This window comes from Aptenodytes forsteri, unplaced genomic scaffold (genome assembly GCF_000699145.1).
Source record: "Aptenodytes forsteri isolate BGI_AS27 unplaced genomic scaffold, ASM69914v1 Scaffold172, whole genome shotgun sequence".
Lineage (NCBI taxonomy): Eukaryota > Metazoa > Chordata > Aves > Sphenisciformes > Spheniscidae > Aptenodytes > Aptenodytes forsteri.
In genome coordinates, this window is record NW_008795018.1 from 12,544,673 (window position 1) to 12,554,746 (window position 10,074).

Below are 10,074 nucleotides of genomic sequence, written 5' to 3' on the forward strand. Positions count from 1 at the left end.
TTTATAAAAATTTTCCCTTTCACATCTTTTCTTTTTTTAAAAAAAAAAAAAAGACAAGCAAAGAACAACAGAAAATGCATCCATCTACTGGTTTTTATACAAAATTGTTTCAAAAATGCTATTGCAAACTGCACAAGAAAGGCAAACTTCGGGGTTGAAATGCTGGCATTGAAGGCTGAGGTCCGCCACGGCTCTGCCACGGGCTCACAGAATCCCCGGGGATGTGGCAGGGGGGTGCTCCCACCGCCGCACCGTACAGGGCATGACAGAAGCAGCACTGTGGAAACTGTAGCAAGGGCAGGGACAGTCTCCCTAGGGACTTTCTCACTGGTAGATTTTGCACCACCCGTGAGAGCATCTCTTGGTGTACTTTTCTCCAGGCCAGCGGAGACAGAATACAAGGCCACAGCACTCACTCCTCCCTTCCCGGGCTCTGCTGAGCATTATGCTTCCTAGGGGAGGGACAACAGGCCCTCCTCATGTTTCCTCCAGCGCAGAGATTGCTGCTACAGACAGCTATTAATGGCAAGTCTTTACACAGCTGTGCAAAGCCAAAGCCTCTGCCCCACCGGCTCACAGATTTCCCACGATCTGCTCCCAAACACTGCCAATGCTTCAGTTTGCCTGTAAGACTGAAGTTGTATACCCACAAGTTTAATCTCCCACAGAGGTGTCTTAAAGCTTCAGGTTTTAACTGTAACATCTATTTTTAAATAAAATCTGCCATAAAAATGCAATGCATTATACATTTATTTTTAGAAAGCAGTACAGTTGTTTACTTTGTCACTTCAGTATTTGACCAGAGTAGCTATACGACAAGGTACAGGTTGTTCCTTTCATGAATTTTACGAAATTCTTGTGCCCCAGAAGTGTTAAAATTGATTTTCTGGTTCCTTTTTAGGGACACTCCAATTGATTACAATATATTTCACTCTGGTTTTACCATTAAGTTGTTCAAATACATTTTCTGAGAGTTGATAAATACGGTGTAGACACTGCAACTTTATCTTTTTATCCCGAGAATTTGGAGGATTTATTTGTAAAGCGTGGTCCTATAAGAAAAGTAGGTACAAAAAGGCCATTCAGTTCACAGAGGAGACCAAATGAGCAAATATGGATCATCTGATCTTACTCCTGCTTATCATAAAACGAAGTTTTCAATACTGTAAACTCATGTCATGTCTAAACGGTTATCATGTACCAAGCATGGTCTGAAGAGCCCAGCGGATTTATAACAAAATTGATCAAAGTTTAAGGGCTGTTAGTGACTGTGAGGCAACTCCTTCCTAAAGAAAGAAGGTTGGACACCTAGTAAATAATGACACATTATATAGCATCTTTTTTGAGATCCCATTTCCCTTTCTCTGGATGTCCATGCATTTAAATTAGCATAAATAAGATGAGCGCATAGCTAGAAACTTATATAAAACCTATTTCTGTCCATAAGGAAAGCTAGACTAATCTGTTACAAAGGAATATGCACTTTCCTGAATATAGTTGTATTATTTTTACAGAAAACAGATACCACGGTCCTTGCAACATCAGTGGATAACACGTAAGGATTGAGCCTGGAAAAGAAATGAGATATTGCACTAAGAAACAGGATATTGCACTGAATTTTGTCCAGGATTTACGTTTAAGAAAGCAGAAAGCCGTTTACATAGGCCCTTCCCTTAATCATCTTTTATAAAACGGGAAAATTTTGCTTTATCACTAGTAAACAAATGGTCTGTTTCAAGACAGTTTTGGCTGCATTTGCTCACTTGACCCATTATGCAATGGATTTACAGTTCAAGCAAAGGATGTTTCCTAATTCATACCACAAGCTACAGGCATATGAAAGGTTAACTTTTCATCATTGCCTTTTTCCTTCAGAGAAGAAAGACTACTTGGAGCCACTCACTGTAGCACTTTCCCCTCTCCCATGGCTGTGCATTGGGAACTACCACAACTCCTTGGAATTACAGACCGCTTTGGCCTTCCTATGTTGTTTTGCTACCTAACTTGAATAAGCTACCTTAAAGTTATGAAATTCAACTTTATTAGGTTGGTGGTCTCATAGCTTTTGTGTTTTATTTAGCCTAGGAAATATAGCTCACCTATATGGATTCCATGACTAAGAAATGTCATCGTATGACATCTACCACTTCACAAAAGCCCATTAGACATGAAGAAAGGATAAAAGCTTTTCCGGAAGTGGTATTCACAAATCTCTTATTTTCAAGTTATGTATAAGTTAATATCTAGATCTTGATATTACAATATCCCATCTAACAATAACATGGCAGAGGATTAAAAGAAAACCCATATTTTTTCATCATATTCCCATAAATATTTTGACCTACTGAAGTGAGATGTGGATACCTGATCCTAAATAGGCTATGCAGATTTTGAAAACACAAGCTATATATAATACCACACACTCCCTGCATTAGCCCTCTTTATTGCAGCCCAGATATACTTAAAGACCATGCTGGGCACACAGGGCTTGTGTCCTTCCTGAGTAAGTTAAATTTATAGATATAATTATATGGTAGCATTCTCATAAATGCACCCATTCATGTCATGAAACTGAGCTATTCCTCCAAACAGCTTCTCTTGAAATGATCTGTTCTCCCTTGCTTTAACGAGCACTGAAGTATCAAACACTGACATATTGGTAATGCCATTGATTCCTGGATGAACACTCCCGGTGACACATGGGATAGTTCACATCTTAGAGCTCGATTCAAATCCTATTCAAACTTAAGAAAATATCAGTTATACTCCGGTCACATTTTCATGCCTTGTTTGCTGATACCCATTGGCTAGACACCTTTAAAGAAAAAAAGGAGCCAATTTACTGCAACCTGAGTAAACACCACAGGAAGGGTGTCAGTAAATAACATTAATACAATAATATGACCTAAGTCAGCCTCTAGTGAGAGCTCAGCTCTAACTCTGGTCATACCTGAGCCAGCAGCGTGCCCTTGCAGCAAAGAAAGTGAATGGTATCCTTAGCCGTATTACACAAAGTATTGCCGGCAGGTCAAGGGAGGTGATCCTTCCCCTGCACTTAGCACTGGTGAGGCCACACCTGGAGTACTGTGACCAGTTCTAGGCTCTCCAGTACAAGAGAGACATGGACATACTGGAGAGAGTCCAACGAAGGGCCACAAAGATGATGAAGGGACTGGAGCACCTCTCCTGTGAGGAAAGGCTGAGAGAGCTGGGACTGTTCAGCCTGGAGAAGAGAAGGCTCAGGGGGGATCTTATTAAGGTGTATAAATACCTGAAGGGAGGGTGCAAAGAGGACAGAGCCAGGCTTCTCCAAAACAGATGAGGCTTCTGTCTCTGTTCTCCTACAAACAAGAATGACCCTCCCATAAGCTACACAGTCCTGGAGTATGACAGTGTTCTATATCCTAGGAGGTCTTCTACTGAACAGCCTCACACTAAGGCATTCCTGAAAAAGTACCTAAGCTGCCAAATCTAGGGCTTAATTGATGAACGATTTTAAGAAAAAACTGAAATTCTTCCTGTATAATTTCTAATAAGTATCTGAATTAAATCAGTTCATGAAGAATTAGATCACAAGGAGTTAAAATTAAGGATCTGGAACATCTCTCCTATGAGGAAAGGCTGAGAGAACTAGGACTGTTTACCCAGGAGAAGGCTCAGGGGAGACCTCATCAATATATATAAATACCTGAAGGGAGGGTGCACAGAGGACAGTGCCAGGCTCTTCTCAGCGGTGTCCAGTGACAGGACCAGAGGCAGTGGGCACACACTGAAACACAGGAGGTTCCCTCTGAACATCAGGAAACACTTTTTTACTGTGAGGATGACTGAGCACTGGCACAGGTTACTCAAAGAGGCTGTGGAGTCTCCACCCCTGGAGATACTCAAAAGCCATCTGGACACGATCCTGGGCCACTGGGTCTAGGTGGCCCTGCTTGAGCAGGGGGGTTGGACCAGATGACCTCCAGCGGTGCCTTCCAACCTCAACCCTTCTGTGATTCTGTGATTTCTATTCAGAAAGAATACTTGAGCCCTAGCACTTGAGGTGCAGTGGGAACTAGATGGCTGGGCCTATTCCTACCCCCAGGTGGGAAAGGAAACTTTTCCTTTCTACAGCATTTCCTATTTGTACAGTCCATGCTGAGGCTACACATTGTACATTTTTACATTGTACAAACAATGTAAATTATATTTTAAATTGTACAAACAAATAAATTTCCAAATAGTTGACCATTCAAGTAATGCATACTAATGTACTTACAACATGATTAGTTATTAATGAGGCTATCTGTACCAATCATTAGTAGATAGACATGTTCAAAGAGTGCCTTGAAGAGTATATGGCTTACTTCAAGGTTAGGCTTATAGTTAAAATTTTCAGTTTTCTATGGTGAGTAGTTTCACAGACACTTTTGAATGGTATGCTGAATATGCTTAAGCAAAAATTTGGGCTAATTAATTCTTTTCTATTCTCTCTCACAACTTCTAGTACAGTTTTTCTTGTGGTATTATTTCCATGTACACAAATGTAAACTATGAAAGCAGGCTTTCAATGACAAAGCCAATGACAAATCTATAATCGATTAACAGTTAAATATTTTCTATATAGCAAGTGAATTCAGTGAACCAAGAGGTGCAAATATTTGTAATAAAGACATATCTCTAGCAAGCTGTTATCTAGCCTTTCTGGTTGGTAGCACTGGTCTGTGCATTTGAGAATGGCTTTCAAGTACTTTTAGAATTTCCAGCAGTCCTTGTTTACCAGTGCACAAGTTACTTTACATATGAAAGATTACACAAAACTAAATCTAAAAAAAAAAAGTGAATGTCGAGTACAAAGCCCTGAAGATTATTTTGCAATGCTCCTGGTAAGCTGAGCCAGCTACTGATTATGTGGTATTCAACATTTCACATAAAAACTATAGAAGCTATTTAGTCCTGGATCTTTCAAAGAAAAAAGCAAAGTTTTATGGCCAGGAAAACAATAACTTCCTATCCTTACCAGAAATCTAGCAGTGTTTCAGTACAACTGTTTTAGTTGTAGCATAGCATAATGCTATCTTTGGCATAAATATCTTTTACCCTGAAAATCTCAGATCATTTAAATATTGACATACACATGCTGTGCTATTAATATGAAAGTCAACTAGTGCCTATACGTGCTCCTAAGGCAAAGAAATGTTTGCCTAAGCAAGACCTAAGTACTTGTTTACATAGGGAGGTCAGTGTGGAACAGTTATGAGTGAAATACATCTCCATAGCTGACTGCACACTAAATTCCTTGGTAGACAACTGGAAGCTCAAGGCTTCAATAAATATTAGAGCCAAAAGTAGGTTTCACTGCCCTATTTCTATATTAAATAAAATAATATTTATCTTGTGGGAGCTACCAGAATAGGACTAGGCTGAGATAAAAAAAAAGATCTGTAAGCATTGCCTAAAGGTTGCAGAGGAGAGGCTAGTAGGGAGTCTTGAACTCAAAATGAGGGTTTTAGGAGGCTGGGCTACAGCAGCTGAGAAAGGACTGGGAGACAGCAGTAGATCTGAAGCAGGGATGAAAGGATGACCGAGGAGCCAGTGGGCTTTGGGACAGGGGAAGGAATGATGAAGGAAGGGCTGCGTGGGGTCTGTGGAGCTTTTGGGAGCTATGGGAGACATCAGCATCTGTGAGCTTGTGCCTCTCCCTCCAGCATGATCTGCTCAGAAGATGAGCAGATCCCTGCTGTCTTCCTTTCCAGATACCTTCTCCCTCTTAGCAGAAAGAGCAGCCTCTGCTCCTGGCGAGGGAGATGACACATGAAGGTGAAGACCAAGCTCAGGGCCAAGAGCAATGGAAGGGGAGAGTGGCACCAGGGAAGAAGCGAGAGAGTAGTGACTGCTGCTACCAGCGGATTGCAGACTACCCTTCAAAGTGGCCACTGTCCCTCCCACCTCGGCCCTTCCTTTAGCAGGAACAGCAGCAAATCTGGCCCTGTGCATAGCTACAAAAACCAGCATCCACTTCTGGGAGCAGTGAGCTCTGCTTAACCCTGTTGGCAGGTGAGCTGTGAGGAAACATCTGTCCCTTACTGGGGTGAATGGCAGCTCCTGTGGATTGCTGCCCCGGGCAGCTGTCTACATCAAAAACTAGTTTACTCTGTTGACACTGTTTGTGCAAAGCCTCCTTAGAATAGCTGAAGCACAGTGTTTGTGTTTTCTTGAAGACTGAAACAACTAGCTGAATGATACTCAATCTATCTTAGGAGAAGAAAAGGTCTGGACTGACCCCAAAGACTCTAAGGAGTCTAGGGCAGAGGTTTTTTAAAAAAAAGTGCTCTATATACTGCTGTCCAGCTTTTCCCAGAGGGGAAAATGCAAGTTCAGAAATACTGTACAATAACCTGTCACTTTTTTGAAGCAACCCATACTTATGTTGGAAAAACATCTGGTGGAAGCATATGATGAAAAAGGCTTCCAGACATTAGTCTGCCAGTCCAATGTAGAAATGCCAGTCCTGGTACCTAAATATTTCCCAGTGATAATACGTGTCTTGGCAAGCCAGGCACGGATACTTCAGTTTGCAGCCACTGAGTTAGGGCAGAATATATTTGAGTGTGCAGCAACTGGAAGTCTCTCTGTAAAACATGGGGAGATGCTAAAATCCACACGTGGGGATACAATCAAATCATTATTTTATAAACAAAGAAGTTTTATAAGAGCAGAGGACAGGCCAGAGAGGGCATATAGCCTTGTGGACAGCTTACTAACAACAAACAAGCAAGAACATGCTAACGCTAGGCTGCAGGAATTTCATTTAATTGAAAGACAAAACTTTAAGATAATGCAAAATTAGAACACTGACAAGCAAGTCAAGGTCTGACCACAGATGCTCTAAAACAGAACTGTAGTTATGATTCTTTTTAACCTCTGCCAGTTCCTGCTCCAGTTCTCATACAAACATACAAAACGTTAGTCTTGCTTAATGCTGAGAGGCTAAGCATGTCCTGGTCTTACGATTCAGTTCTTGTATACCCGAAAGTGTAGCACTATGTATAATGCATCAAGTGTGCATGCGCGCGCGCGTGCACACACACACACACACTTGTTTTCCTTACTCTTTACTGCATTAATTTCAGATTTTCAGTATCACTAATCCTAAATGTCCAACTAAAAACCAGACACCTCACCTCCTCCCATCCCCAAATGGAATTATTTTGCACATTTTGTAACTGGCAAGGGCTTTTTTTTAACCTCTAGGGCAGTTAGGTTTTCCAGCTTTTTCCTGCATTTCTGAAAGCTGAACTTAAAACAGACAACAAATATCTCAAGAGTCCCAGAGGAACCCCTGACTCTGAGAACTAAGGGTTTAGTAAGAACACCAACATAACAAAATTCTCAATAAAGTAAGAAAAGGTGACAACATTCATACTAAGGATTGTTATAAGATAAACACAGACTATAATTAAGAGGAAGTTGTTATTCAGCTCAAAAATCCTTCTTTTCCCTTTTCTGTTATTTATGGCTCCATTTAGCTGGAAGGATGACTCTATCATTCGGATACGAGCTAGGAGAACTTAAAACTTTCTCTGGAGGAGGCTTGATTTAAACTCTGCTGGACACTACTTAAGTGATTGTCTGAACTGCCACAAAGCTCTTATGATACAACAAAAAATATGTCAGATTTAAATAAACTGAACTATCTTTGTGCTACATCAAAGGATGGCAAAAGCATACCAGCAAAATAGAAGCTTTCTATAGTGTCATTTTGGTGTAATGCCTTACTAAAGCCACTGTCTTCCCTAGAGCTCTTAATGGCTTTTGACTAAATTTAAGAGCCTCCATTCTCTGTTTAATCACCTTGATGAAATACACTCAAAGCAGTTTAGATCGGAGTTCCTCACCACTGAGTCACACCGTTGCTCTCAGTTGTCGTCCCCCCACCCCCACCCCCCCCATGCCACCACAGCATACAGCTCTTCTGGAAGTTGATGGAGATACAAACGCCTGTCCAGGCACAGCTCTGTTCGAGGAGTTTGTGAGTGCCTGTGCTTCCCTGTGCCTCCTGATGACAGTTCCTTCTGTTCTCCCCCTTTGAGTCAGCAAAAATAAAATGCAAGAGAGTCTTGCTTAATGGCCTTGAGCTGTCATTAAGAAGTTCTGTACAGATTTTAGTCTTTTTGAAAGAAAAAAAAAAAGAAGAAACCACTTTATAAATCAATACAAAACTGGCAAACATTGTTCTCAGAAGCCATAATCTTAGCAAGGTTTTAAAAACTGAATTTCACTAAAGTTCTCCAGTCAGTTGTGTCAATCACCTTCTTTCTGTGGCTCCCCTTCCTCCCATCTGCCTGTTACATCTGCTCTCAGACTTCCTCTCACCCAGGACACTTCACTTATTCTCATGGTTTCAGCTACTGCCTCCATTACCAAAATCTCATTTATCTTTCTACTCCAACTTTTTTGTTACTTCAAGCTTTTAGTTTCAAGCAAGCTTTATAATTGGAAATTATAACCTTCTCCTCAAAAACCTTGTCCTTTCTTTTCTTTTATTATTTAAAACCTGCTTACTGTTACCTCTCACCCATACATCTAAACAGCACTTCCATTTTTTTCTTTCTCTTTCTTCCCATCTGTTTTATCTCATACATTTATCCCAGTTTACCTTTCTAAACTTTACTTTATCCCAAACATGCCTACTGCCACAGTCTTGTTCAAGCAGTTTTACCTAATCTCGATTACTACAGTCCCTCCCCATCCACTCCCACCTTCGTACTTCAACCTCTTTCCTTCTTTAATCTAAATTGAGGAATGGTTGTTTTTGACCGATCAGAATTCACCCCTTATCTTTGTTTGGTGTCAATACCCCCGCTGATTCAAACAGACAACACTGCATCTGTTTGATTCACCATTTCTTCCTAAGAACTGTAGACTTACCATTTTTAAAGTTAAAGCTCAGGTTTTTTTCAAATGCAATTATGCAGCAGCTTAAAAATATTTCACAGTTATTGGTAATTTACAAAGACAGAGAATTATATTGTAATCCTGGAACCTCTGTAAAGTATAACCTTCCAGGGTCTATCTAAGCTTGATTTTTAAAATATTTCAGGTATTCATTTCACTGTATTATGCCACCAGTCCTTAATGGAAATAATTTTTGGAATATTTTAATTTTATCTACCTAGTTAAAAACAAAATATCAAGGCAATTATTGATATAATTTTTCTCAAATGACTGGTCTGCTGCATCTGATTGCCACACACATCCCATCACAGCTTAGTAATCTCTTAGACAGCTACAGCTGTGCCAGCAAATACAACTAGTTTCTTAGCTCCCAAGGGCCCAGCTTTGAATTAGCTAGTGCTAAACAGTGTCCCTCCCACCACAATTAACGTGATGCACATTGCGACGTTATTCTTTTTTCCTTCTGTCAGTAAACTCAAGCTCGTTATTAATGTCTTCAAGCTCACATAGTGTTTGCTACCGAGTTGTTTCATGTGACACATAAGTATTAAATTCTACAATATTAATATGTGGCGACTGCTTGTTTTTTCACATGTATTTATGCTTATAAACGGTTCTGATGGTTTACTTGTTATTATTCTGAGTCTTATGATTTCCAGAGCTCACTGTCTCAGGAAGCATCTTGGTGTACTTGTGCCTTTTCCTTGTCCTGCCATCTCCCATTATTTTGGAAGTAACCAAAAGCCAAACCCATCAGCCTTAAGATTTTGCCATTCCCTGCAACCTTTACGCATGGAAGTGAAGATAGTGACAGTCGTGCTGTTTTCAGGTTGCCCCTTGTCCTGGTTTCGGCAGGGATAGAGTTAATTTCCTTCCTAGTAGCTGGTACAGTGTTTTGGATTTAGGATGAGAACAAAGTTGATAACGCACCGATGTTTTAGTTGTTGCTAAGCAGTGCTTACACTAGTCAAGGACTTTTTAGTTTTCCATGCTCTACTGACTGAGAAGGCTGCAGGTGCACAAGAAGCTGGGAGGGGGCACAGCCAGGACAGCTGACCCAAACTGGCCAAAGGGACATTCCATACCATGTGACGTCATGCTCAGTACATAAACGGGGGAAAGCTGGCCGGGGGG